Below are 22,195 nucleotides of genomic sequence, written 5' to 3' on the forward strand. Positions count from 1 at the left end.
GGGAAGGGATGCATAAAATAATTCTAATGGCAAACAAATAATTACTTTTGGATTAAATTTTAAAGTACAAAATTTAGTTTTAAGAGGCCTTTGGAAATGAAGGCAAAGGAAAGGCATACATAAATGCAATTATAATCACCTTATTCATGAAAAAAAAGTGAACTCCCATGTATTTAAATATAACAGCATGTAAAGGAGTGGTTAGTTAATTGGGTGATCCTGCATTTTCTGACAATTTAATTAGTGGTTGCTGATTGCAGAAAATTTGAGAAATGCTAGGCTAAGGCAAAACTCATATCATATTACTTACCCTAGGAATGTACAATCTGATGCCCCAGGGGCTCCAGTGCTCCTAAAAGCCCTGGTTCAGCCTCCAAAAGTTGCCACTGATTTGTGTTTTTAGTGTAGCAGAAGGAAAATAATCATTAAATACATGGAGTATAATTATTTTAATGACATTTAATTCAATTATTTTTAGGACTAGTTGTATTTTGTGTTGACATTCATACTGTTATCAAGTATTTCAAGAACAACCTTCTTCAAGCAGATATTTTAGATTTCACTTCCAAAAATGTACAGGCACATAAAAAGATTTGAAAGCTGGAAATGAGTAGAGCTGTACTGACTCTAGCAGCTCTTGAAATGTAATTAACTTGCAAAGATAGCAAAAGAAAGGAGAGAAAAGTGAGTTGGTGAAAGGCAAAACTGATAGACAAAGAAGTCTGAAATTACAAGTCCAAGAATATAGCAAATATGTGAATTTCATTTTAAACACTAGACTGTGAGACCGTATAAATTCTAATTCAGAGATATCTGCTTGTGAGATGAACAAATACCTTATTAAAAAATTAACCAAATAAAATAAAAGGTAGTACTAATATGTCAAAATAGAAAAAAAAGGGGTGGGGGTTATAAAAGAGGCAAAAATCCTTGCTTGAGGATCTGAAGATGCACAAAAAATATGCGTGCATTGGAAGTATGATAAAAGCAAAAATAATTATATGTGGTCACAAATCTTTTATTTTAAAAAAAACTCCAAAACACATGAAAGTTACTCTATGCAAAGTCATTTCTAAAATACTAGATAAATGGAACCCTACTCGTTATAACTACTTTCAAATATATAATAATTTTGAGAGAACAATAAGAAGACTTAATAAATATTAACACAGAGCTGCTATGGCTGTGCAAATCCTTTGAACCAGGTTCATCACAATAAGCACCTTTTTCAAATTAATAAGGCAGTTCCATTTTTTCCCAGGCTTGCAGCTGCTTCACAAGCTGCTCCCAGTGTCTCCACATGCAAAATGGTTGTCCATTTTCATAGCATTGCCTGCACACACCTGGAAAAAGGCACAGCATGGCTGCTCGATTCATTCAAATGGAGGTGCTTCGTACATGCTCATCTATTGCCATTTCTTTTGAAGATCTAGCATAGCCCTAATAATAGCAAAGAGTTTAAAAATAAAATACAGAAATTAGCAACATATAAATATCCAGCCAACTATAAAGTAATTTATGTATACAAAACAATCCTAAATGTATAAACGAAAGATGCATTGAAGATAATGTAAAACATCAAACAAACTTAACTAGGGAAGTTTTATTGTTGGGACTGTACATGTTTTGTATTGGGTCCAAAAGGAAATATCCATGTCGTAGTAATAAAATACTCTGGAAAGCTTTCAGTACATATCTTCTTTCTCAGCAGTACTCAGTACAATTTTTAGAATTAAATAAGATTGGAAAATACTAAAAATGCCATAAACTGACAGTTCAGAATTCCAAAACATATGTAGTTAAATTCAGTGTTTGCTGAATTCTCAGTAATGGTACTTTTACATCTTGAAAATTATGGGACTGACAACTTTGACAGGCTCACACTGCCCTTCCATAGTCCTCAGGCTACCTTCTGAAAACCATGTTGTCTTACTCTGGAAGCCCTGTGTGTTTGGAAAACACTTCATTTCAAAATGTCTTGGCCTACAGTTAGAACTCTAGCCAAGACTGCAATTGTAATATTAAGATCTTACAAAGAAGAATTGAGCCATGCATACAAAGAGAAATGCTAGGTGACCAGGCAAGAAAAAGAGGGACACAAGATCAGATAGCAAAAATAAGGTGGATAATGAAAAGAGCAAGATATTAACTACGGCAAGGCCTTTGACTATGTCAATCATGTTAGTATGTGGAATATATTAAAGTTAATGGGTGTGCTACAATACCTGATTATTCTTCTGAGGAGCCTTTATAATAGACAAGGAACTACTATAAGAACTGAAAGGGAGAAAAAGAGTGCTTCAGAATAAAAAAGAGAGTGAGACAGGGATGTATATTGTCCCCATATCTTTTTAATTTAAACAGAGAATATATAAGAATGGCAGGATTTCAAAGGATGATAGCTGGAAACAAAATTGGAGGTTGAAATGCTAACAGTTTGAGATAAGAAGATGTCATCCTTTTTTTGTTGTTGAAAATAAAGATTTAGGAAAGCTCATTATAAAAGTAAAAAAAAATCTGGGTCACTATTAAATGTTAAAAAGACAATGATAATATCAACTAGCATGTTTAGAGCGAACAGTACTGATGAACTTCGACAAAATATTGAAGAAGAAGAATATATGAATGATATCAAAGATCAGAATATTTAAAGCAACATTTTTCCCATAGTAATATGCAGCTGTGAAAGCTAATCATTGAAAAGATGTGGTAAAAAGGTATGACTTCAAATTATGGATATAAAGACTGTTAGTAAAAGTATCATGGACTGCTGATAAATAAATTAAATTCCAGTTATTCCATCCTGGTCCACAGAAAGAAGAACTACTCCCTTAAGGGGTGATCAGCAAGAAGCTAACAGTATCACATACTTTGGGCATGTAATGTAAAAAAAAACAAAATAAAAACTAACAACTGTCCCTAAGCAGAGGGAAGTAGAAGAAAGAGGAAACAATAGGCAAAGTGAATGAATGGGATCAAAACCAACACTGGAGTGGATTTGGAAGAGCTATAGGTTATCTCCAGAGTCAGGTGGAGGTAGTTAACACCAGCTAATTTTTATTTATTTATTTATTTATTTATTAAATTTGTATGCCACCCATCTCCCCCAATGGGTGACTCTGGGCGGTTCACAATTAAAACCACAAACCCAAGCCACTAAAAAGCAATACGATATAAATAATTAAAATTAATTAATTAATTAAAATCCAACTATAAAACAACCCTGTACATAAATACTAAAAAAACATTCAAGATGATGGTGGGGGGCAAGGTCAATTACCACTGCCACTTCCATTGGTGGGAGCCCCCGTCCAGCCCCCAGGCCTTCTGGCATAGCCAGGTTTCCACGCCTTTCCTTATGGCCATGAGAGTGGGGGCACATTGCACCTCAGGAGCTAGATTGTTCCACAGAGCGGGGGCCACAGCAGAAAAGGCCCTCTTCCTAGATCCCACCAGTCAAAATTCCTTGACTGGTGGGGTCTGCAACATGCCCCTTCTGCTGGACCTAGTGGGGTGGGCTGATATAACAGGGGCGAGACAGTTCCTCAGATAACCTGGTCCTTACTAAACTAAACTAAGTAACAATAGTAAACTCCAAAGCCTACTAAAAAGGATGTCAATCAAGGTGACAGGAGAAAAAAAGGAATGAGATAGGCCTCTGTTACATTACATGCCAAGGCAAGGGAAAACAAAGAGAACAGGGCCCTTAAGAAAGGGTAGAAATAGGAATATGGAGATGAAGCCTGTGCGCCACCTAAGCAGACACCCTGTTGGATCTGGTGTCTAACAAAATAAGAATCATTCATAATGGAGATCGCTGGGCTTGCCTGAATCTTGTACTAATATTCATTTATATCCCACATTTGTGTTTTAAAATTAAGCAAAGTTGCAAATACTGTAATATAAGGCAGACAATGCAAATTAGCCTTTGCTTATTACGTTATTTGAAATCTTCCTATTTAATCTACAAGGTGGTGAGAAATACTTTGTTACAGGACAACCTACAAATCATGTAATAAGACATGATTATAGGAAGTCCCTGGATTAGTTATGTGCCTCTCATTCGGATGATAAAATTACATATGGGCTTCGGCTTTACCACTGACATTCTGTCAACCCAGACAAAACCACTCATACACAAGTAATAGGAAGGAATCTGTGGTTTAAAATGCAACATCTATTGCATTTCTCTCATATTAAAAAAGCATCCTTGCTAAAACATATTAATAAGACAATTTTTTTCCTTTCCCCATTAGCTATATGTACCTCAAGAGAGGTAACTGTAGCCCCCACCAACATAATGAAATAAAAATGCTGTTGGCAAATGCCAGGAGCTACTGCCCAATCAGTTATTGTTACTTTAACTGGCACACTCACATTTTTGAGCAAGAATAGGCAACATGTGGCTAAGTGACTGCTTGTCACTTATAAATCCCATATTCTCTTCCCACTGGTACTCCTTAGTGGGATTTTCTTTTGAGTTTGAGATGTAAAACATGCTTAGCCTATAGTATAAACTCTAAAATAGATTTCATATGTAGACTCATGGACCACCCATGAAGCTGTTTGCTTCTTCAGATGTTAAATTGTATGACACCTGGCAACCCAAAGTTCCCTACCCTGCTTTTGAAGACCACAGCCCATACACAAGAAAAAAACACTATACATTGATTTCTACTGCAGCTCTGTAAGTGAAAGCAGAAGTATTATTTCAGTGACTGTACTATCCCTAACAGCAAGAGAAATGCTTAAGTGAAGGGCATAGAGTGTAAGCACTTATTGGCAAACATTTACTGTGACCTCTGCTCTGCATACTCCCTACTGCAACTGCTGAAAGTTAAACCTTATTTTTGCTTTATTCTTAGGTTCCCATAGGCAGAGGGATATTTTCTGCTCACAATGCCTTGCAGACCCCATTCAAAGCCCACACCATAATCCATATCACTGTAATTCTACCCATTCTGAAGGGCTTTTCCTGTGAATTTGGAAGCAGCTTGACAGGCAGCCAATAGGTCATGCTTTGAATGGGGATTAAAAAAAACAACTAAAGTGAACCAGGGTTGTTGTACCTTTACGTAACTCCAGGTGATACACTTCTCTGTAAGTATGAAAAGAGCAGAGAACCTATTTCCTTTCACAATTGGTTGCCTTAGAACATCTATTATGTTGTTATTTTCTGTGCGACTTTCCAAGGCATAAGAGCTATGCTTGGGCAAAATCATTGGCAGTTTGATTGATCTCATTTTCAGAAATGTGCTCAGTGCTGTTTAATAAGAACTTATGCTTATTTTCCTTGGGAAATGGGAATGGCAAATAGGAGTATTATCAGTTTGATAATCTGATCCAATTAAGATTTTCTCCTCAGCTGCTTTCAGGTGTCTGTTTTCACTCTTGAAATACCTTTTACTGAGAATGACATGGGGTCATTCAAAACTATGTTAAAAAGAACAATGGGTTGATATAGTCCAGTCAAATAATATTCTTCTACCATCACAGTTGTGGTTGTTGTATTATTTGCATAAAAATAATTTATGTACATGTGGCTTCTAAGCACCTCACACTTTATTGAATAGTATTGACTTGTCCAGTCACCAAGATAGAATTATTTCTCCTCAAGCTTGAGTAAAATATATTAATAATATTGTAATTATAGAGGCAAATAGGGAACATGTAACAGATTTCATTTTCAAGTAAATAGCTTATTTTTTTTCAAAGAAATTCTAGAGTGATGCTGCCAAATGAAAATATGCAATAAACATTTGAACAAGATAGCCCCAGAACAAAGATAGATTTACATCCCTATAGAGAAACTGATTTTTGCTAAGTGTGTAAACCTCATGGTCATGTGCTGCTGAAAGGGCTTGGCCAAAAATATGTCCATTGCTGGAGAAAAGTGATATGGTGAGTAATTTATTTTCATTTTCTCTATCAAATGATCTCCCTTATTTTCAGATTAATTGTTGTTCCCCCTATGTATCTGTTTAGTAAAACTTCTGCAAAGAGATGACTCACTGTCTTGATCTGCATATTGTGCTAAACCGAGAATGTGCAAATTCCAGCAGCTTGTAGGCCGCAACAGACTTGCGCAATATGTAAAGGGACACATTCAGAAAGTAGGTGGGGCTGGGTCTCATTCCAGGGGAGGGCTTCAGGTATGAAGGTTTAAGGTACCTATTTTCCTCTTTCACTCAGGCAAGGCATGCCAGGCCCTTCCCTTCCCCACATTACTAGCCACTTCAAGATTGATATATGATTCCCAGATATGGAACAACAGCTTCATCTAAGCAAACTTACAGTGTCTGAGAACACGGGGGGGGGGGGGGGGAAGCAAGGGAGACAAGTCCAAACAAAAGGACAAGTCCAAAACAAAAGGGATTCCTGATCAGCTTAAAATCCAAGCCTCAAGAACAGGGGGAGAAAAATCAATATTAATTACAATTTAAGATATCAATGTTAATAAGTGTAAGATTATTTGGCATTTTCATCCAAAATTGAATATAACACTTTAAAAAAAACCTGCTGCAGAATGCATCAAATATTTGTTGTGCAATAAAGGTTTCAGTCTTAAGCTAATTAGTATTAAGGTCTCCATTGTATTGTTGTTTATTGTTTTTTATACATGTTAATAAAGAAAAGAAGAAGATACACAGAGCAAATTTGACAACAATTAAATACCAAAAAATAAAGAAACAGAAAAAATGTTTTTGTTTATTTTGCTTATTTCTAATAAAGCTTAAATCACAAGATTGTTTTTGTTTTAATCTCTTCAGAAGGGGACGGGACTGCTGTTCTGTAGCCGCATGCCTCAAAGCTATTAAGGGCCAAGAGGTTATGCTAGAGTTGGTTGTTGTTGTTATTTTCATTCCACGTTTATGGATGAGTAAGTTACTTAGGCTGCAACAGCCTTAGCACTCTCATAAGCCAAAAGGAAGGAGAGCCTGGTCAAAATATCTCTTTCCTCCAGGAAGATGGTGGTGACAGTGGGAAATCACTATGTAACCCATAACTTGAAGCTGTGCCATGTACCTGGATAGAAAGATGATGGGGCCAAAGACCATGTCCAAAAAGGTTGGGAATTGTCCAGGTGCAATACACCTCATTCACTGCACCCCCTTAATTCTCTTCTTTAAAAAATGCACAAAAGGAGCAAAATATTTTTTCTCCATTATTTGAATCCTATGGGTCTCCAGAAGAATTCTCCATTATTTGAATCCTATGGGTCTCCAGAAGAAAAGCTGTGATGTAGCTTTCAGATTACTCATTTTGTACCTATGGTGTGCTTAAACATAGAACCATTGGACAGAGCAAATTTGGTTGGGATTTCACAAAATGCTAAGCCAGAAACCAGGGTTTATCAACCACAGAGGCTAATTTTTTATACTATACTTAGCCAAAATCACATGAAGAACATATTACTGAAGAATAACACAATGGAAGCACGTCAAAAGGAAATAGCAATAAATGGGATAGTAATAATTATTTAGGAGATAGTCTTAAAGCTAAAGAAATAGTAATGAAACCATGCCAAGCATTTACAAAACACAAAACTCACCTGGTGCTACAAAACTTGTTGATCCAAAGGTTTCAGGTTCCTAATATCTGAAAAGCAGTTAACAAACAATTTCTGAAAGTGATTAGAAAAGGAAGAATGCAAACCCCAGTTTACTTTTAAAGGTGCAAGATGGCTATTCCATGAGCTCCCAGCAAAGCTCCAAGCTCCAGGTAGGACTCCTACCAAAATATGCTGCTCACCAGTTTGAGCAAAAAGATGGCTATTCCCTGGTCTCCCAGAGCTCTAATCCTGCCAGAGGCCTCTTGTGGTCTCCTCCTGAGGAGCAACTGTACTGAGTACTTGTGGGTGATATCTAGTCCTCTCCTTGTCCGGAGAGGAATTACGAAGAGCTGGTCTACTCGCTGGCTCTTCATTCTGCTGCAGTTGTCAGCTCCACTTTTCACAGAGCCTTCTTCAGTTCGCCATTTCTTCCCCGGAAACAGCTGCAAAAGGGAACATGAATATATGCTTGTATGTATAAATTGACATACTGAACACCGAACATTGTCAACTTATATCCTAACTTCTTCTGACAGCTAGTATAAACAAGTGTAGTAAAGGTCCTACAAATATTTCTGGGGCACAAAGGATTTAGGAATGAGCAATTTTCTCCAACAGAAGCTTTAATAATTTATATATTTAACAGTACTGAGAGGTTTCCATAGCAGCAACATTTTCATTAATGCTAGATGTGAGAAAAATGGGCCATAAAAATTGCCTACCAATAGCCTAATATTAATATTTGTGCCATCTTTTTAGATGTATAAGCTATAGGAAACTTATACATATGCAGAAAATAATAACCACCATTTTAGATTGGGGTCCTCATTAAGATAGGCAAGCCAGTATGCTAATCAGTTTAAGCTAACTGCAAGCTCAGTTATAAGCCAATCTTATTACAAGCACAATTGCTAATATATCTGGGAACCGAATATGTTGGAATAACCATACAACAGAGAGGGAGCACAGCAATAAGTCAATTGTTTATAAAGTTAAGATGAATGTAAAATGAAAAAACTCAGTTATACACTTGAGGATTTCTAGCATGTGAGAGAATCCTTGGTTACTGATTCTGCCCATTCCAAAATTCATATTAGGATTTTTTTTTCAGGCCAATTTGTGATCATAAAATACGATGTAAGCTTTCAGATGCTCCAGAGCTTTTCATTAGGTATGCTGGTAACAAAGAAAAAAGGGGTCAGCAAGGAAAAAAATTGGGGCTGATACTCAAGCCATGGGAGTATAATTAGACTGTGGGAGGAGGCTGCAGATAAATCAGAGAATTTCAAGTTGCTATGCTAAAGAAACAAACTATCTTGTATTTTTTTTAAAAAAATGATCATTTATTGAGAACTGAACCACTTCTTTTCTTGAGTTAAACATAAATAAATTCAAACATAAATTTGAATTGAAAGAAAATATATTGTTTCTATTGTTAATACAGCTGGAATTACTTTGGACAATGGTTTACTAGGTTGAAAAAAAGTAAAACAGCACAAGGTAAAATAGTTTTATCTAGGAACTGAAAGGGATGTACCGTTAAAGAAAAAGCATCACAACTTTAGGTAGTTTCAACTCCTTTATTCCATAATGTATTAGAGCATCTTCTTTCCTGGAGTATAAAATCCAGTGCTAAACTGCTAAATTGAGTATTCTCTGAATCAAAAAGCAAAAGTAGCAATAATGCCATTAGAAAAATCCCCATTAGAATGTATTAGAAAATAGATGTACAGAATTTAAAATGATAGTTTATCATGTGTTTGCTTATTTGTTTATTTAAGCTAGCTAAAAGTGAAATACTTGCTGGGTTACCTTGGGAATCTGATGAAAGATTAATCGTTTTGCTTGTTTTAGGAGTTTTGTCATTTTTAATAGGTTATGCTTGTGTATTTCTAAATAAATAGATTACAAAGGCACCATAAATCAAGTTTATGGGGACTTTTCCATAACAGGAAGTTGAAAGAATATTTGTTGAAGCTTTGTTGGAAGGTAGTTAAGAGTTTCAAGAAGATCAGTAACAGTATACAGTGGTACCTCAGTTCACAAACCTAATTCATTCCACGATTCTGGTTGCAGACCGAATCAAATTTCCCCATAAGGTTCAATGTAAATAAGGTTAATCCGTTCTGACCCATATTTATTTTTTTTTAACCACAAAAATATGAAACAAAGTACAGTACAGTACAGTACTGTGAGAGGAAAATTATTAGTAGCCTTCTATATGTTTTAATGTTAGTTTTGATTGCATTTAATAAAGCCAAGTTAGCTGAAATATGGCCTTTAAGGCAATGACAGGAAATAAGTAAACTTGCAAGACTAAGCAAACTTGTTGATGGGAACAGATGTGACAGGGACAGATAGAACAGGAAAGTATGGTAAAATTAGCACCAAGGAAGTTATGATTCTTTTGCTAAACCTGGGAGTCATGTCTGTGGTTTGTGGTTTTTGAGGATAAAAGGGATTGCAACTAAGAGGACAGTACCATTTTGGTCAAGCTGTCTACCTGACAGCTCGGTCAAGATGGTCGGCATTACAATGTGTTTCTAAGTAAGTACCTTGTATGCTTTTGACTGAATTTTACTTGCTTATTGAACTAACTTTTAATAAAGCTTTTAGAACTTTGAAGTGACTTGTTTTATGGTGTGACTGCCTCCCGTGTTTAACGTGGTTTTTCCCTGACAGTACAGTATGAAGAGAGAGAACACTAACCTTGCTTGAGGTGACACCAAAAATCTTCACAGCAAGTGTCTGTCTGTGACCACAATGTCACCTAGAGGAAGCCACGACCACGTGTCAGGGCAGGGAAGATGGCTGCGGGTTGTGTTCGTCACCCAATGTGGAGTTCGTGAACGGAAGCAAAATTTTGCGAACACTGCTGTTCGTGAACTGAAGTGTTCATGAACAGAGGCATTCGTGAACCGAGGTATTACTGTATAAGGCAGGGTTTCCCAAACTGTAAGGTGTACCTCCCTTGGGGAGGTGTGAAGAACATTTTAGTTGTACATTGTTACAATAAATCCACCTTTCCCAGTTTCACTGTATTGCTTTCATTGTTCATTTATGCCATTTTGGTGTTTGGATTTTTGTGGGGAGGGGTGTACATTAAGATTACACTAAAGGGAGATGTGACGGCAAAAAGTTTAGGAACCCCTGATGTAAGGTGCATCAAATAAGCTTATCCCTCCTACTGATCTTCCTCTATAATGATGCCTGCTGCAGTAAAGCAAAAACATTGGTTAAATTTCCAAGATACTTGAACTAATCACATATTTTGCACGAACAACTTATGCCTATAGGTTCAGCAACCTCACATTGCAGAAGTTAAAAAAGCAAGGCAAGAAGGGCCTTATTAATTTGTAGTGTATACAGTCGGAGTGCTCAATTAACTGAACTACTAAGGTCTGAAAATACAGTCCAGTGCTTTATTACAAAACATTGCTGGAGATTGATAAGTAAGAGCCATAATCATTGTTGTTTGGCTAACAATCGAATCCCCCAAAGAGAACAAAAAGCAATGAGTCTCTGACAATATCACTGTCTAAATACTGGCAAACGAAAGGGTTACAGTACATTGAAAGGATGTTGAATATAGTGATCAGCTATTTCATGGTAGTTATTTTGAGATGGCAATTAATTCTCAAGCTAATGATTATGAATCACCTAATTGTAATGGGCTTTGATTCATTCTTTGCTCTACCAAAATAATGAAAGAATGTTGTCAAGTCATCTCATTTCTGCTCTGAAAATTCACCATTTAAAGATAGGCATACAGGAATACATAAACCTCCAGAAGTTTATAAGTGTATTCAGTGGGAGTGCTCAATTAACCGAACAACTAAAGTCTGAAAATACAGAGCTTTATTACAAATCACTGCTGAAAACTCTTGGTGAATTTTCATTGGTGCTTGCATCTCTTGAGAGTTTATTAGAATCCTGAAATAGAAATTACTTGCATTATCATCCCATACAGCATGCAGCCACTGAAATAGTGTCAGCATTGAGTATAGTCCAGTCCTAGATAGTGCTTACTAATTGCCAGAGGTCAATACAGACCAGTTCTCCCCTTGCTCTCATTTTATGTGTAATCTATACTGCCTAGGTATATCCAAGAGCACATTAATTCATCATGTCATATCTGAACATTCTTCAGTATTTTGTCTATCTTTGGCCCAATCTATATTGCTTCCCCTGTGATTAAAAGCAGATAGAGGCTGCTTGAGAAGAAGGATGGACAGAAAACACAAAGGTGGGAGGGTGTCATCAGTGCTGTTAACTCTTTTCTTTTTCCATTCTCTTGGGGCAGAGGGGTTGAGCTCCAACTCACCTCTCCAAAGCTATCCCATATGCTTTTGCATTTTAAATCAAATATCACAAATATTTAGCACAGAAGTAATTTTCATATACTTTTTTTTCCAGAATATCAAACACCTATTTTACCCTACCTACCTACCTACCATCTCAGACAAAAAGAACCCAGATGAAAAAGAGGCAATGAATGAAGAGTTTGCAACTAAAACGTTGATATTATTTCTCAGTTGTGTCTCTGATCTCACTAACAGATGGGCAAAACTTTCCAAAAGGCTTGGGAGAGAGAGTGATAGTCAACATGATACATTCAATAAGATAATTCATTCTTTTTATAATCTCCTAGTGATATTTTATCCTAGTAAGACAGTTTATGAATAAGTTCCAAAACACTGCAGTCAAATTTAAAACATTGCTATATGGTGTAAATAGGCAACTGAGGTAATTAGGAATGTGGTGATATTTTCCTGTGAAATGTGTGCCTGTATGTGCAAAATTGGGTTCACATATGTATCATCTCACTCATTAATTAAACATAAGAGTCTTCAGGCACTTTTTTTCTGCCACATTTATAAGCCTCATGGCCAACAAATTTTATAGTTAGCACAATGAACATTTCACTGACTGGATTCACACATTGTTCTCAGCCAAGGTTTGCCTAATCATCATTTATTGAATAAAGCACAACTTTATTCAGTATACTCGGCCAACCACATCTGACTGGGTTTGAACAATATACTGGGTGTAAATCAACAAGCCACATTGTAACTTTGCAAAATATATGGAAATGAAAAACGGGAAAACAAAAAGAGCAAAACTGATCATCTCTACTTATCTGACACAATCTACTCTTTGATATTACTTCAAATGTGATTTAGTAATGATTACAATTTTGTATTTACTAAAATATTGAATTTAATGACATTGCTTTTCTACTGGCCTTTTGAAGCGCTACTCAACATACTGATATTTAGACAATACGATTCAATATAGATCTACTTTGTGTTCTTGAAAACATAGGGCTATTCTTTGCATGAAATAAAACTTTGCAGTCCAGCTACATTATAAGTGAGTTTGGAATGTTGATTAAGAATGAGAATTACTGTCCTTTTAGGAAGAACCAGAGCAAGAAAATTATATGGAAGCAGTGGAATGGAAGTGATTGCGACATGAACGTTAGTTTGGTCTGTCCTCTAGGAGAGGGGAGGTGAATGCAGAATCAGTATACAGTACATAGGCTCCCTTTGATTGGAAATATGGGCCAATATGCAAAAACATGGCATGAACCAAAACAAAACAAAACAAAAACAAAAGTACAGAGGGTACAACCATCACACAGAACACATTCTGCCAGTACCATTAAAAAAGAACTGCCAGTGGAGACATTGTGAGCTCATAGAGCAGGGTATAATATGCCATCTGTTGAGTGGGTGGGTAATTGGGGAGGGGAGCCTCTCCAACTCAAAAATCCTTTTAGCTCTGGGAGTTACCGGTTAACTTGGTGCTTGCAATTTAATGCACAGTTTGCAATCGCTTCATAGCATTGTAGCTTTTGTTAAAAAATAATCAGAAGCTTGTAATACTCTTCATATTAATTGTGTGTGAACAAGGAATTTGTAGAAAGAACAACAAACATTAATTAGTTTTTGGAAAACAAACCAGCATGCTATAGAGATAAAGGATGGTGCAGAAACCCTAGATGCTGGCATATTTGTATAACAGTGATTCGATTTTGTTTGCCAAAGGAAAAATGATGAATTTATTTTGTCATTCCTTATTTGTGGTCCTTCATAGCTTTGTAACCCAATTCAAGAATCCCTTGATTCTGATGTAAAGCCAAAAGCAGTTATTTATTTAATAGTTTCAATGCTCAAACTATGGTTTAAGCAAACCAGATTTTATTTTTTTATTTATCTGCAAGCTTCAAAAATGGATGGAATTAAAGTGGATATGAAGAAAAGATAGCTAACAGTACTTCTTGGCGTGACTACTCAGAAGAACTTCTACTGAATTCAATGGGGCCTTCTCCCAAATAAATGCATATAGAGTATCAGCCTCATTATTTTAACCCATTGTAAGATTCTTAACTGATACCTATTCCTCTTTCAGCATCTCAAATCAGTCTAAATAGCTACAAGCGACCTCAACCAAACCTAAGCCAGAATTGTATCCAGTAACCATGTATCTAGCATCATGTACTGAAGACCCAATAGTCATAATGTGTGGCTATGAAATCATCTTCATAGGGAAAAGCACATTCCATCATACAGTACTGAATTTGCAAAGAACTGTTCTGGGTCTTGAAACATCTGAAAAGCTACAAAAAATTACCTGTGTTGATTCAGTTTAATATAGTTTTGTTGCACAAAAGGATTCTGTCATGGCCAAGCATGTCTGAATATATCTTTCATGTCTTTGTTTACTTTCCATTAACAATTCTTATTAACTGTCATGGTTGATTCCCAGACTGACACAGGAAACTCTGATGCAAATAGTGAGGTGAAAGCTTCTCCATTATGAATGAAAAGAACTGCCTCTCCACTGGTTCACAAAAAAGCTGTTAGAAAGAAAAAAGTATTTTCCCTATAGTACATGGAAGCGTATTGGTTCTAAATGGAAAATAGTGTTTGAAAACCTAGCCCTTTCATCTCAATAAATCTTGTTAAAGAAAGCTCTGGAATCTTATTTGTAAAGATCGCTTTGAGATAGCTAGCAAAGAACCTGACATTATCCTCAGTAAATGTACATAACCAGTGGTACATATAATGAGGCCTGTGCTAATAGCTTTGAGAACAAAACTGAAAGCTGAATTGAACGTAATGGAAACCAGAGAAATAATTTACCATACAATGAACAGAAAGAACAGATACATTCCATGTATTATTTTTTTAAAGTATGAGAATATACCTGGATCCCACTGAACTAAATATGTGGTGTTTTAAGAGAAAACATTTCATGCTGACAAAAGTGGAACTGCTAGCAAAACTGACAGCCCAAGGATATTTTTCAAGATGGATGCATTAGTTGGGTTTTGGCAAGTACCACTGGAAGAAGAAAGGACATATTTATATAAGTTGATAAACTTTTGGAGCATATCCTTTGGATTGGGTCTGGCCCTGGAAGTGTTTTATCACATCATGCAAAAGTGGATGGAAAGCATTGTAGGGATTAAGTACATACCTATGTTGGATTCCATAGAAGAACAACATGATCACTGATTAAAACTAGTAGTAGAAAAAGTCAGATCCTTAGAATCTATATTAAACAAAAGCAGATGTTGTTTTGAAGTCCAAGAAATCCAGTATCCTGGAAAAATACTAATGATTTAGTACTAGTAAATGTATTAAAAGTAAAATGACAGGAAGCGGTTCAGAGGAAATGGGGAGTGGTAAGTTATGTCTCAGAATTAATTTTCAGCCTGACCATCTATGCCACTAATCTGAGGGCATTACTATGCAAAGTCACAGTCTGGCACTGGACTGTAGAGCATGAAAAGAAACTAAATTACATTAAAAATACTCAGTAAAGCAACCAATTTGCAATTTTATGTTCCATCTAAAAGAAGTAAACCATTCACAGATGCATTCACTAACAGCTTGTGTTCTATTTTACTTCAGGAACATGACCTATTTTGGGTGCCAGGTGCATATACATCACATACATTGACTCTCACAGAACAAATGTTTGCAGAGATAGAAAAGGAAATGGTAGGATCGTTGTTGCAATGCAAACAATTTCATCTGTATCCATATGGAAGGAAGTTTATCACTGAAACAGATCACAAACCTCTAATCACCATTGTGGAGAGAGGATTATTTAACACTCTGGCTAGAATTCAGCGACTGCTGCTAGTGCTACAGAAATAGGATTTTGACCTCAGTTTTAAACCAGGCAAAGATTTGGTATTGGTGGATGCTCTGTTTCAAGGATACTGCACAGAAGGAAAGCTGGATTAATAAGAAGCACTTTAATTCTGAACTTTGTGTAAATGGCATGAGCCATTCCATGAGGAAAAAACATGCTGGAGTTACTGCTTTAAATCTGTGAACAATTATTCTTTGTTGGTATATATATGTGTACAATTAAGTAGGTTCAGAGTTATGGAATGCAAGAGCTGAAAAAGCTGTAGAAAGTTCTTCTACATATAAGCATATACTGTACAGAAAGCTTGGGGAAATGGATCTTTTTATACTTTTGTAGATATAAATAATGTAGATCATCCTGATTGGATGAATAGAAAGAAATGCTAAGGAATAATACATTCATAGTAGTTTAAATTGTACCTTTCATTGACATTTTACTGTTATCATTACAGCTTGCTTGATTGCTAAGTAATGAATGTAATCTTTTAATTATCAGAGATGTATATCTTTGGTTACATTTCAAGATTTGGAATATCAGAATTTAAACAATATGGATGGCAAGGAACAAAAGCTGGGGGCGGGTGTCTGCTTTTTTGTTCTGATTACCAAACTTTTTGGCAGAGGAACTATTATATCAGTGAAATGTGTCCTAAATGTATTACATTCCAGAATTTGCCATCAACATTCCCAAGCAATTAGCTGACTTTAAACATAAACAGAATGCTGTTTTTGTTTTCAAATAATTTTATTAAGAGTTACTAACAGAAAGAATAAAAATTAATACAAACTACAAAAAGATAGGAATACAAAAAGAAAAATACAAAAAAGTGTAGAAAAGAAAAAAGAAAAGAAAAGAAAAGAAAAAGAAAAGTAACTTCCCCCTTCATCCCAGCAAATAAAAGCAAGTTTAATAGCATATCACCATCTCTTAATACAACATATACTCTCTTCACCCCATAACCTATCTCTTAACTAAAAAAACAAAGTCCAAAACCCTCATGTTCATTCTTTATCAACAAAAGTCCAGTAAGGGAAACCAGATATAACTAATTTTCTATTTTAACCTTGATCAAATAAGCCAACCTTGTATTCCTTCCCTGAATTTTTAACAATCTTAATTTTTAACCCCTTCCAAAATAGTCCCAGAGCTTGTTTTCTGTTCATCTTCTCTTTAACCCAAAAATCTTTCAGAACTTTAGCAGACCTCTTTTGTACATCCAATAAGTAAGGTTTGTCCTTTTTTATCACTTCTCATAAAGTTCTTCAAGACTTTAACAGACTTTTTTGGTAAATCCAGTAAGAAAAAGTTATCCAAATTGCTTTTCTGGTTTAGTCATTGAACATCTCCTTTAAGTAGTGAAACATCCATCAGTTTTGTTTGAAAATCAAGTGCATCTTTCTCCATATCCTTCTAATTGCTTGGCAGAATTAAATTCACATTCAAAATAATTTCAAACTTATCCATTGTAGCTTGATCTTCTTCTGTAACTTCATTGACACACAATCTGTCTATCAAGTAATTTTAAAGATCAGTATTCAAAAACTTCCATTAAAGTTGTTTTTTCCATTCTTTATTTGTTAACGAAACAAATTTATTGTCCTCTAGCTTCCTCTAGTGCCAAACCTTCAAGTTTCCATTATATTTCTTCTTAAAAGAACCCAAACAATTGCTATTTCCCATGGGAAGAATTCTTCTCATTAATTCAAAACTGTAATTCCAAGTCCATCTAGACCCCTAATCCATTGTTAACTTTCCAAAATCCATATTCTAAGCACTCTTTTGCTGTTTAAACCATATATATATATATGGTTTATATATATATATATATAGTATTTTTCCAGAGATTTTAAAATCACATTAAAAAAACAACAACAACACCTTCTCTAATATTATAGAAATTTTAAAAACCTTCTTCTTCCCATTTCTCATCACCAAACAATAACCAAATTATAGAAAGTTTCATCAATCAATCTCACTCAGCAAAAGCATTAAGAGTACGAGTAGTAATAGCCTATATGTTTTAAACTTAGACAAATAAATCTATTTTACATTTTGACTTATAACTTTCTCTAATAAGACATAAAAGATTTATCTCCATAGGTATAAAGAGTATCAATACAAAAAAATAAATAAATTCCAGAGTGTTTAAAATCACATTTAAAACATCTTTCTCCAAGGAAAAGGCAACTCATCTGATGAGTACAGTAAAACCTTGTTGATCTGAAGGGTCTTAATATTTCCAGTACAATAAAAAAAAATCCAAAAAGTTATTAAGAAACGAGGCTCGGTTGAGCTTTATGTCCTTTAAAGGCTGTGTTACGAGTATGGGCTTGATGGAATCCCAACTCCCAACCACTGAACTCATAAGCTGACTGCAAAACAACAGTTCCTGGATGAGGAGTGGCTATACAGGAGCATTGGGTTATCTTAATGATCTCTCTTTCCTCCAGAGAGATTTTGCTGGTCCGGGTCCAGTGTCCAGCCGCAATTTTCCTCGTAAATGTGGTTGAGCTGCCAGCAGGACATCAGCTCACCAGGGTGCTCACCAGAAGTCTCCCAAAATGCTCTTTTTGGAGTCCCTTGGTAGGTGTGTTATTTCAGTTCTGAAGCCCAGGCTTAATATTCCTCTCCCTACACACTTGCCATTCTGTCCTAATGTATGTGAGAATCAAAATTGCTTGGGGGCTTAAAAAAAATTGGATAGTGTTGTGGCTATCAAACAGGTCATTCCTGAAAAGGACATCACAGACTGAGGTGAAGCAATGCAAGGTTGCAAGATCATATTTATGCTACTGAGTTACCCATATCTAGAGTTACAACAGAATGCAGCATGTCGATTTTTATCTCTGAGGCCTGTGTCCTAATCCTTTCTTGGAAACAGTGCTCTGGGCATCTGGCTGCATCCCATGAAGGGAGTCTAGAAGGTCAATGAACATATGGTGGAAAGGCCAAGAAGTAAGTAAAGTGGAGATGGCAGAAAGCTGACAAGATCTGGGCTAGTATAAATGGCTTTCTCAGAAAAGAGAGAAAGATCCCAAAGCCAGTGTTTTATTACTAGCTTTTTGATTTAGGTTAACATTTTTTATATGCAGGCAAGGCTTTAAAACAGCCTGAAATCCTTTAAGTGGGTAATTTGGGGCTTAGAAGTCCATTGCCCAGCAAATAGGGGTGCCTGCAGCAATAGTCACTGGCTTCAAAATGGTAGGTGTGAACTGGATGACTGAAGCCCTGCCCCTGTTAAACTTGAGTCCCAATCACTGCCTGCACATAGAAAGGGGTGGGACTTCAATAATCTCTTTCTCCTGCCATTCTGAAGCTGGTGGCTATTGCTATGGTTGCCCCTGATAGCTACTAGACATGAAATCCCCCTTTAAACCATTAAAAACCTATTCTCTCAGATTTCTGGCTTACCGACTCTTTAATGCATATAGATCTCTGGATTGATGGGATTCATCTACATGTGTAGTTTGCAAACTTCTGAAATGGCCTTCTATTATTTGCAGTGGGATAGCATTGAAAATGCTAATACATGGAGCAGTTTTATAACATATTTTAGTAAGTGTTCAAATGTTTCATTCTAGGTCAGTAAATCCCTAGTGACTAGAATTTCAACCCCATCTGCAGTTTCCTAACACACGTACACTCCAAAAATCTTGCCAGGATTTTCACAGGAAGGTTGGGAAGGGTTATAATATGCAAGGATAGGAAACTAAATTCTGCTCTCCTTCCCAGTTGTGACTCCCCCCTCAAATCAACTCTCCCCCTCCCACATGGAAATTAGGCACTCCGTCCCCAGTATGAGACACTTTTTTCAACTTAAATTGCTTGAATGATGGGAATGATGCCATAAGTGTAAGCCTCCACTGGAGATCATTTATCCCCAACTCCCAATGAAAGGAAGGCTGCTCATTTGTTCTGTAAGAGTCATCAGATGTCTAGCACAGTTGAGATCGGCTCCATGCTAAAATCTTACTTCTCAGGAATTCGTGATTAAAAATATGTGCTAAATGGTTTTATGTAGCTTCTGCTGTGTGTCTCTGTATGTATGTATCCAAATGAGTGTATTTTATAACATAAAATACAGAATGGTATTTTCAATTTGAAGAAACATTATATTATCCTATAATAGAAACGTGGAACTTTCCCATAAAATATAGCTAAAGCTTGAGATTTTAAAATGTTCTTCTTCCTTTATCTAGCAATCATGAAGACAATCTGATAGTTTGTCCCATCTGCTATAAAGAAGCTTGACAAAAATGATACCAATTATGACTAATCATGTCAAAAAGCTAAATTGAGGGAGGAAAAAACTCAAATGAATATGGGAAGTGATTAGATTTTACAGCAAGACTGTAATAGTGGTAAAGACCATGACAATGACTGCAATATGACAATTTTGGGAGAGGCTGGAGATAAAGAGATTATGCACTCATTGTTCAGCTGTGATAGCTATAATTCCCTGAAATGGAGAGTGAGCTCTGTGAGCAATTAATAGCCTCTGAGCCAGCCAAAGTTCCTACGGTAAATGCAGAGGAAAAGACTGAATGTTGATGGCATACATTGTTTGACTATGCAGAAAAAAATAGGGAGGTCAGTGGGAACTTTCTCTGATTCTCCTGAGTTCTAGTTAGTTCTACCCAGAATAAAAGTCATTGCAGAGAATGCTGGTGTAACTGTGAATATTATGTATATTATTTTTAAAATAATAATAATAATAATAATAATAATAATAATAATTATTATTATTATTATTATTATTATTTTATCCCACCTTTTAAAAATATATTTTGGTCAACTCAAGGCAGACGACATACCTAATACTCCTGCCACTATTTTCCCCACAACAACAACCCTGTCAGGTAGATTGAGTTGAGAGAGAATGATTTTATCATTACAAACTAAGCTTGCTTTTAACTCCTCCACTTCCCCAATAATAGCTGTGGTAAAACAGAGGATGCAGAATTCCATAACTGATTCTGTTGTTTGCATTGTGCATAATCTTGCTATATGACACATTGAAGATTGTTCTATGTGACAGAATGGAGGAGCAAAGCACTGTCTGCCATCCTGTCATGTAATTTCCCAGACAGACAAGCTGTACAAGTAGCTGATACACTTGGTCTGAGAAAATATTAGGGAGTGAAGTAGATAAGGTTTTCACAGAGAAAGAGTTTCTCACGATGGGTGGCTAGGAAATTGAAATGTGCAAAGAGCTGGCAAAGAGAAAAAGCTGCTGTTAAGACTTTTTGAGATGGAGAAGAAGATAATGGCTGGCAAAGTTAGATTTTGATGGTTTGGGCTGCTGAAGAATTGCCTGTTCTACAGGGGACTGAGGGCTACTGATGAATTCTGGGGTGATGGGAAAATACCAAAGATGAAGGACGGCCAGAGTTTGAAGGATCATGTCCACCTGACTAGAGAGGAGGAAGAAGATCCAAGAAGACCCAAGAAAATCAACATGCTGCTAGCAATGACAGACTGCCAGTTAAGGTTAATATCCTCTCTCAGGCATGACGCATACACCCAGACGCACAAAGGAGTACAGTTCAAAGGTTTTACTTGATTTGAGTAATTACAGCAGCAGCAGGCAGGGCATGTATGCAGATGCACACAGATTTCAAACAGTCCCAAATCCCTTGGAAACTTACAAGGAAGATCCCAGGAAGCAAAAGTTCCAAGCAGCAGGCAGAAGCATCATCAGTCCAGAGGTTGTAGAGTCATGGTAGGTCATCAGCCAGTCTGGGTTTAAAATCACAGAGTTTTCACAGGCAGGAGTTCAGAGCACAAAGAGTCAGAGTATCCAGCAAGCAAATCAGCTGTTCCCAGCAAGGGACAGTTTGCTAGCTAAATAGAGTCCCACCAGGTGCAAGCAGCCACCAAGGGGAACACCCTTTGGAGCTGTGCAGACCTCCTCTGTTCTGCCCTACATTCCTTAGGACTGGGAGAAAGTCCTGAATCAGACCCCTCATCTTCTGCTGCTTTCAGCTGCCCAATAGGCTCTGCAGCCAGATCAGCCCCAGGTGTCTCCCTGCTAGTCTCTGAGGCAGGCTGCTTTTCCACAGGGTCCTCTGAAGTAACCTCCTCCTCCGAGTTGGAGCTGACCATGACAGATAATTAATACCCTTGATTAACTCTAAGGTTGGAATTTGGCCATAGCCACACATGTGCTACATTCTAAACTAAACAAATTGACATAGTAGTAAACCATTACTTTTACAGGGAGGGAGGTTAAGCTAGGAAGGGAAACAATTTATAAATCATGTTGCCACGTTTCAGAACCTCCCTTCTGAAATCTTGGGTGGCAAGAAGGGAGATTTACTAATTTGCTTAAGTTACTTACTTGAACTGTACTCTCCACTCTTTGAGTTATGTCATGAATAATAGCAACCAACCACAACCACAACTATTTCACATGAAGAGCTTTGCTTGCTGGAGTTTGTATGGTTGGATCCTGAGGACTTTCCCTCCACCAAA

General features: G+C 36.5%; 1 long non-coding RNA gene across 2 annotated transcripts; it reads right to left on the bottom strand.

The window, feature by feature from the left end:
• Positions 1-254: 254 nt before the first annotated feature.
• LOC148213782 (uncharacterized) lies at positions 255-21,773 on the bottom strand. Of its 2 annotated transcripts, XR_015793731.1 has the most exons (4): positions 21,370-21,773; positions 7,753-7,995; positions 7,553-7,599; positions 255-1,440 (listed from the first exon to the last, which is right to left on the bottom strand). It is a non-coding gene; the product is annotated as an uncharacterized LOC148213782 (long non-coding RNA). The 2 variants fall into 2 exon arrangements; XR_015793730.1 differs by having other exon boundaries at positions 7,553-7,995.
• Between the last annotated feature and the right edge of the window lie 422 nt (positions 21,774-22,195).

Source organism: Python bivittatus, unplaced genomic scaffold (assembly GCF_059951505.1).
Source record: "Python bivittatus isolate LINGU-HERP-01145 unplaced genomic scaffold, Pbiv_v1 ctg000850_np1212, whole genome shotgun sequence".
Taxonomy (NCBI): Eukaryota; Metazoa; Chordata; class Lepidosauria; order Squamata; family Pythonidae; genus Python; species Python bivittatus.